At 38.0% G+C, this 8,538-nt stretch overlaps 1 pseudogene; it reads left to right on the forward strand.

Moving 5' to 3' along the window:
• Positions 1-334: 334 nt before the first annotated feature.
• Positions 335-2,427, forward strand: LOC145162737 (aldehyde oxidase GLOX pseudogene; annotated as a pseudogene).
• Positions 2,428-8,538: the final 6,111 nt, after the last annotated feature.

Here is an 8,538-nt window from a genome sequence, read left to right on the forward strand (position 1 = left end):
CAAAAATAGCCTTACCTTTAACTTAAAATCATAATTTTTAAATTAACATCATTAAATCTTAATTAATCAAGAATAAGTTATATTATAAATTTTATTCTATTTCATAATGTGATTCTTTTAATGATTCCTATTACATAATAAAATAAAATGTAAGAAAAAACTAAAAAATTAAAAAATAAAAATATAAAACAAACATCCTTCGTTTAAAAAATCAACTCCATTTATTCAGATAAAGCAAATAATATCTATCATTTTAATAGGATAAACTATAAAGTATAAAAAATTCCCATTTTTTCCTGTTCAAATTAACAAACCTTATAAATACAAAATAATTATTTAACATGTTAAAAGTAAATAAGACGATGATATATGATCGTTCATAGTTTTTCGAGAGTTGTTACAAAGTCAATCGAGGTGTGAGTGATTGACCCCTTCGTTCCACCGCAGATTTCTACCGCCTCCCAACTAATTTTCCTTTCTATAAAATACACCACCACCACCATCACCGCCAATATACCATTGACGACCTCTCCATCACCACCACTAATGAATTCCACTCTAATCATCTTCCTTCTCTACCTCCTCCTCATCGCCACCCCACCATGTTCACTAATCGCCTCCGCCGCCAGCAACTGGACCCTCCTCCACTCAAACATTGGCATCACCGCCATGCACATGCAACTCCTCCCTAACGACCGTGTAGTCATTTACGACCGCACCGACTTCGGAGCCTCCAACCTCTCTCTCGCCAACGGTGAATGCCGGATAGACGCACACGACTATGTTTTGAAGAGAGACTGCACTGCCCACTCTATTGAGTACGACGTCGCATCCAATTCCTTTCGTCCACTAATGGTTCAAACAGACATCTGGTGTTCTTCAGGTGCTTTAATGCCTGACGGCAGCCTCCTCCAGACCGGCGGATTCAACGACGGAGATCATGTTGTTAGAGTTTTTAAATCCTGCGATACATGTGATTGGGTAGAAATCACGTCGGCGTTGGTTAAACGGAGATGGTATGCAACTAATCACATTCTCCCCGGCGGACGCCAGATTATCATTGGTGGTCGCCGGCAATATAACTATGAGTTTTACCCGAAATTGTCGAAGTCAGAGAAGGCTTATAGTTTGCCATTTTTAGTTCAGACGAATGATCCGAAACTTGAAAACAATCTATACCCATTTGTGTTTCTCACTCCTGATGGAAAGTTGTTCATTTTTGCCAACAATCGAGCAATTCTATTTGATTATGCGAGAAACAAAGTTCTCAAGGCTTACCCTGAAATACCCGGTGGTGACCCGAGAAATTACCCAAGCACTGGGTCTGCAGTACTACTTCCAATGCGGATTGTACAAGGTAAAGTAGCTGTCGTTGAGGTATTGGTTTGTGGTGGGGCACCCAAAGGAGCATTTGTGAATGCGGAAAATGGGAGATTTGATAAAGCTTTGAAAACTTGTGGACGGATTCAAGTATCCGACCCGAATCCACAATGGGTCATGGAGACTATGCCTTTAGCTCGTGTAATGGGTGACATGCTTTTGCTACCAAATGGTGATGTTTTGATTATTAATGGAGGATCCGCAGGTACCGCTGGATGGGAATACGGGCGGGACCCGGCTCTTTACCCGGTGATATACAAACCCGATAACCCGTTTGAGGACCGGTTCGAGGCTCAGGTTCCGACCACAATACCGCGAATGTACCATTCAACAGCTCTCTTGATTCGCGATGGGAGGGTGCTTGTTGGTGGAAGCAATCCTCACATATATTATAATTTCACAGATGTACTTTATCCAACCGAGCTTCGGTTGGAGGCATTTCTGCCACCATATCTGGATCCACGCTGTGCCAGGTCACGACCCAAGATAACACCCGATTCCCAAACCGAGTTTGGATATGGGAACCGGGTGGTTATCAGGTTTAGGGTTGTGGATGAGCTGGATCCGGATTCAGTCATGGTGACAATGGTTGCACCGGCTTTTAACACGCACTCGTTTTCCATGAATCAAAGGTTGTTGATCCTTGAAGGTGGGAACACCACAAAGGCTATTGGGAAAACAAAGTACCAAGTGATTGTGACGGCGCCACCTTCCAGCAACATTGCTCCGGGGAGGCATTATCTTTTGTTTGTGGTTCATCGGCAAGTTCCAAGTGAAGGCGTTTGGGTTAAAATTGGTTGACTGGAGAAAGATCGGTCAAACATGATGAAAGGTTACCCGTGAACCTTTGAAATTTGATATTGATCTACAAATCTTGTGACACCCGTGAATTGTTATCAATCAAGTGCACATGGATAGAGGACCAATCAAGCCGAGAGTCGTAAACCATTTGATGAGATTAGGGGCAATATGCCAATAAGGTAAAAACAGAATGTAGTTAAAAACAATGAAATTTTATTTATTAAAAAGATTAGGATTTACGTTTTATTTGAGATGCATTTTGAATGAGGTATATCTAATTATCTATAATAATTTTATTTGGAAAAATCTTAATCATTATAATTTTAAAATATAAATTAGTTCTGGAGAATCCTTGTTTTCAAATTTTAAATAAGATGTTTTCTGTCATGATAGTTTAATTGAAACTGATAACCTTTTTTATCAGGTAAATTAAAATAAAATCGAGAACTTTAGCTAAAAATGGATTAAATATATGTACTTCATTAATTTATTAAAGATTAAATTATATAATGTTGAATTGTAAAATATTATAAACTAGAAATTGCATCCTACTCGTTTCGTGGGAACGTAAGAGGGTTCGTCCATTGTCGATAGAGGTTTGGTCCATTTGACTTTTTGGTTTATCATGTTATTGCTCTGGGTTTACATGATTAACTCCAAATTATATTATTGTATGAAAATATAATATATGTGATTAAAGTCATACGTAGAAAACACACATAAAAATAAGCACGGAAATGTATACAAAATTTACGTCGAAACGTTAAGAAACTCGAATTTAAAACGTACATAAAAATAAGTAAGTAATATCTTTTTTTAAAGTTAATGAACGAAAGTTCAAATAATAAAAACACATTATATGTGACCCGACTTATACATAAGAAACGTACATAATAATAAACATAAAAAAGGTAAAAAAAAATGCGTTGAAACATAGACAAACTCGAATTTATATATATACTAAAAACCAAAGTTTATACAATGGAAGTGGTCAAAGTGATATTTTATAAAGACTAAAGTCGAAGGGGGTTAAAGTGACATTTTTAAAAGTAGAGAAGTGGAAAATGTCATTTTACTCTGTAGATTTTCTATTAGACCAGAACAATTTTTTTAATTTTTTAAACACATGGAAAATTTCTATAGAAAAGCTGTATATAGACATTTTCTATAAATTACATGGATTGTTTTTGTAATTTATTTTCTATATATGGACCAAACTTGTCAACATATAAACCTCTTGTGGCTAAAATCCTAAGCCTAATCAGTTTACTATTCCTAAAACACTTGCTTTTTTTAATATATATTAAATTATCCCTGCTTTTTCGAGGACGTAATCTGTAAATTTTCTGTTAGATATAAATTATTTTGTAACTTTTTTAAAATATATGGACCATTTCAATAAAATTTGTATAATTATAGAGATAATTTTTATAATTTATCTTCTACACATGAACCAAAAGTATTGACATACAAAATTCTGATAAAATCATAAACCTAAAAAATTTACTATTTTTATGACACTTGGCTTTTTATTATATATAATAATAATATAAGTGCAAAGAAGAGACGAATCTATGAAATTAAAATGGATAAGAAAGTATATAGATATTGTTTGGAGTTGCTTAATTAATGTATTTATATATTAGTAATAATAATTATTTTCAAATATTTTGAAGAAATAAAATAAAAAGTTGGTTTGATACCATTAATATATATTATTTGATAAATTAATTTTTCTTAGTTATTTTAAGGGTGTTAATCGGGTCAACCTGATCGGGGTTCGGGTTAATCGGGTCGGGTTAGTCGGGTTTTTATAAAAAAAACAGTTTCACCCGAAACCCGACCCTATTAAGTTACAAATTAGTCGGGTTCGGGTTAATCGGATTTCAGGTTAATAGGGTCGGGTTTGTTGGGTTAAATATGAAAAATGCATAAATTATATGAAGTTGCTACTAGACACAATATACATAAGCTTTAAGGATTAAGTATTTAATTTTTGTCATATACAAATGGCAGCAACTTATTTGTGTTAATAATAATAGTGCTTTCTGAACATAGTTTACATACAAAACAATAATAAAATCACTCCATGGTACTGTAACGGAAGATTGGCAGATTGCATCAAATATGAAAAAAAAAATTAAAAAATTAAAAAAGATAGCATACTTGGTGTTCTAAACAAAATATCTAGAAAACAATTGAACGGATGAAAATAAAATACATCTCTAAAAAAGCTAATAAATATCTAAAATTTTATAATGGACTATTTTTGTTACGACGCTTAGAAAAAATGAAGTACTGTACAGCAGTACCATGCCTATTCATCTTTGGGAGGAGAGCTAAACCATTTTTCACTTAATACGTGATGAATCGATTTATTGATAGATATAACACTAAGAAGAATAATTCTCAATATATCCTTAGTACAGGTAGCTTAAATCCTTATTCGGGTTAGTTGGGTTGACCTGAACCCGCAAAATATTATACTCCCTCCGTCCCAATATTATTGTCCACAGACAAAAGACACACATATTAAGAAAGACATTAATTATCACTAATTTTATTTAATAAAATGACAGTTTTATCCTTACTTTGCATTTAATGTTCTATTAAATGCTTAGTTGGTTAAGTAATAATGAGCGGGTATTTTGGTAAAATTGTTATTTATTTTTAGAAGTGGACTATTATTTTGGGACAAACCAAAAAGGAAAGATAGACTATAATTTTGGGACGGAGGGAGTATAAAGCAACCCGAAACCCGTCCCTAAATACATTTTGAATTTGTCGGGTTAACTCGAATAACCCGATTTTAACTTTCAGACCCTATTAAACCCGACCCTATTTGTCTTATTCGGGTTAAGGCAATATCAGATTTTTTTTAACGATATGACGTTTAATTTGTTATTTGTGAGGTATATTGTTCACACCTCACACAACTATTTCATTCTACATCAGTTTTCACGTCGTCATATAGATGATTGAATAGAGTTCACCATTCTAACGTGAAGATACGTCAAACCAAAGAGAAAAAACTAGTGGTCAGTCGTGGCATCAACCACGTCCCTCCATGCCATAAGGGGTAGTGTGCTAACCACCCTTGCCTCAACCTCATCGACACATCTCCATTGTTCCATGTATACTTCACATGTAACACGTGGTTCAGGTGTTGGTTGGAAAGTTGCCAAATTGGGGAGGTTTTATGCATGGACTCGGCGAGTTGGGAAAACAACTCGTCGAGTAGAGTCAAGACATTTTGGACGCGGGACGAGACCGACTCGGCGAGTCCGAGCGGTTTGAAGAAAACCCTAATTTTGGGGTTTGCCCCCTATATAAACATCATATAGACCCTTGCGGCCTCCCTTGTCACGATAAAAGACCGTTTACGGCCGCAAACTCTCGAAGGTGTGAAGTGAGTGCATTTGGGGGCTATCTTTGGGATTTTGGGGGAGAATTCCAAGCTTGAAGAGGAAGTACCAAGAGGAAAAGCACTAGATCAAGCGACTATTTCGTGTGGGCATTCGTTTGAGGTATCAATCTGTCACTTTCGGTTTAAGATCCTTAAATTCTTTGAGTGTTATGGCCATGAGAGGCCAGGCTTACAGAAGTACCGAAACAACCACAATATGCACCACTTCCAATTGAAAAACAAATTTTAGTCATTTATGCAGCTGTCAATGGATTCTGTGATCGAATGCCACTAGACAGAATTTCTCAATATGAGAGAGCCATTTTAAAGAGTATAAAAACAGAATTACTACAATCCCTTTTAGAAAAAGGTGGCTTAACTAACGGAAGAAAAATGGAACCACTACCTTATATAAAAAACAGAAAGCACCAAAGGTAAGCAGTTCCCAGTCGAAAGATAAAATTATTCTTAACAGTTAAACAAGTGAATGGAATTTTTTCCCCCACTGGGCAGTGTAGGATAGATCTAAAGTTTGGGACCCTAAGTTCCACTGGAAAAGGTTCACGGTCAAGGGTTCACGGCCAAGTGTTCATGGCCAAAGGTTCACGGTCAAGGGTTTACGACCAATAGTTCACGTCTAAAGGTTCACGACCAAGTGTTTGCGGCCAAGGGATTACGGTAAAGGGTGCTCAGTTGGTGGTTTACGGCCGTGAACATCAAGGAACTCGACGAGTCCCTTTGGCGACCCGACGAGTCAATGAGTAAAGCAGGGACCCGGCGAGTGACTGATTGTACTCGTCGAGTCAAGGTCAATATGGAGTGTTGACCTTGACTATAGACCTAGACTTTGACCAGGTTTGACTCAGAGGAGCCTTAGGGGCTGAGTTAAGATAATTTACTTATTGGTTATAGGCAGTTTGGGAAGAGCAGCATGACATATTTGAATTCAGTTGCCGATTCAGCTTTGTGAGGTGAGTTTTCTCAACATACCAATGGGTCTAAGGCACCAAGGTCGGCCCATTTTGTGATAGTTGGTTTACTGGTTACGTAGAGGTGTGATATGTATGTGTGCATGATATGTGATAGAGATAGCCTTTGTGGCTAACGGTAGAGATAGCCTTATGGCTAATGGTAGAGATGACCTTATGGCTAATGGTAGAGACAACCTTTATGGCTGATGGTAGAGATAGCCTTTGTGGCTAACGGTGGAGATAACTTTATGACTAATTGACATGTGATGCGTGGTAGAGGTAGCTTTATAGCTAATGTGATATGTGGTTTGTGTGGGGTATGCTCTGGGGGACTCACTAAGCTTTCAGCTTACCGTCTGTGGATTTGTTTCAGGTACATCGGAGCCCAAGAGCAAAGGCAAGGCGTGATGATGCGGCGTGCACTCTATCTCTCTTTTCCGATCTGGTTTGGGGGACATTCTGATGTTTTGAAAATAATAATGTTGTAATGTTGGTGGTTTTGAAAACAATTATTGGAATCTTTATGTTTTATGAAAAATGGTTGACTAATTAAAAATGAAAAATTTTCTTTGTAAAATTTGGGTCGTTACAAGTTGGTATCAGAGCCTTTGTAACATCCGGATTCCCAGGTATCTTAAATTATGTATTTTATTGAGTTTTGGAGAGAGACTCGGCGAGTAGGCGCTCAGACTCGCCGAGTAGAGTAGCGAATCTCCATCCGGGTTAATGACCGGACTCGGCGAGTCCATACGTGGACTCGGCGAGTCCACGCTGTTTAATGAAACCCTAATTTCTTGGGTTTGGGACCTATTTAAAGGCCCTTATGGCCTTCAATGGCGGCTACCAGACCATAGAGAGAAACCCTAGAGTGCTTGAACGTTTTGAGAGAGAAAGGAAGCCATTCTTGACCTTGGAAGTGTTGTTTAGCAAGAAGAAGGAGGTACTAGCCAAGAGGAAGCATAGGAGGTTGCTATTCTGTGGATTTGGAGCTAAGATCTTCACATTTGAGGTAGTAATTCGACTCTCCTTCTGTTCTTATGATGATCATATGGATTTAGGGTTTCTTAGACCCTTTGTTGGTTAGATTTGATGTCCAAATAGCCCCTTCTGGTGATAAGGCTTTGGATCTGGATCCATAGAGGTCCAGAGAGCCTTATTCATCAAGCTTTATGAAGAACAATAGAGGTCATGGCCTTGGGTTAAGGTATTTGGGGCTAAATCATCATATATGGTCATATAAATGTTGCTTGTGCATCAAGATCGAGACTTTACGTGATTATAGTGGTTGGGAAGGCCAGATCTATGGATTAGAGGAACAGATCTGACCTCAGGAGGTCATTTGAGTTGGTGCATGACATGAACTCGCCGAGTCCAAGGGCAGACTCGGCGAGTAGGGTTAGGGTTTCCCGTGAATCACTCAGTGAGTGACTTGCCGAGTTGGGGGAATGACTCAGTGAGTCAGAGGGGGGATAGAGGACTCGAGTTCACGACTGAACTCGCCGAGTCACATTTGTGCACTCGGCGAGTCGGGTCAAAAGTTTGACTGTTGACTTTTATTGACTTTTAGGGTTTGGTCAACTTTAGGGTCTTTGAGCCATGAGAGGGGTAAAATGGTCTTTTACCCTTCTGAGAGTACTAAGAGGAGGAATAGTCTAGCCTTGAGAGATGTATTGATTCAGAGTGTTTATTTCATATGATTAGGCGGAGGCTAGACCCGACTTTACAGAGTTCGAGCTTTACCGAGTTACCCGAGGTGAGTCTTTTCACTATACTTTACCTAGAGTGGTAATTAGAGCTATGAGACAGAGTATTGTGTATGCTTTTGCATGATGTGATTTCTATGTGTTATATGTTATGTATGTTACAGAGTTTTCAGAGTTAGGACCGGAAGGTCCACAGAATTAGGGTCAGAGGACCCATAGAGTTAGGGCCAGAGGGCCCACAGAGTTATGGGACTGGGGGGTCCCACAGAGACACTTT

Source organism: Lactuca virosa, chromosome 1 (assembly GCF_052849685.1).
Source record: "Lactuca virosa cultivar CGN04683 chromosome 1, Lactuca_virosa_CGN04683_v6, whole genome shotgun sequence".
Taxonomy (NCBI): Eukaryota; Viridiplantae; Streptophyta; class Magnoliopsida; order Asterales; family Asteraceae; genus Lactuca; species Lactuca virosa.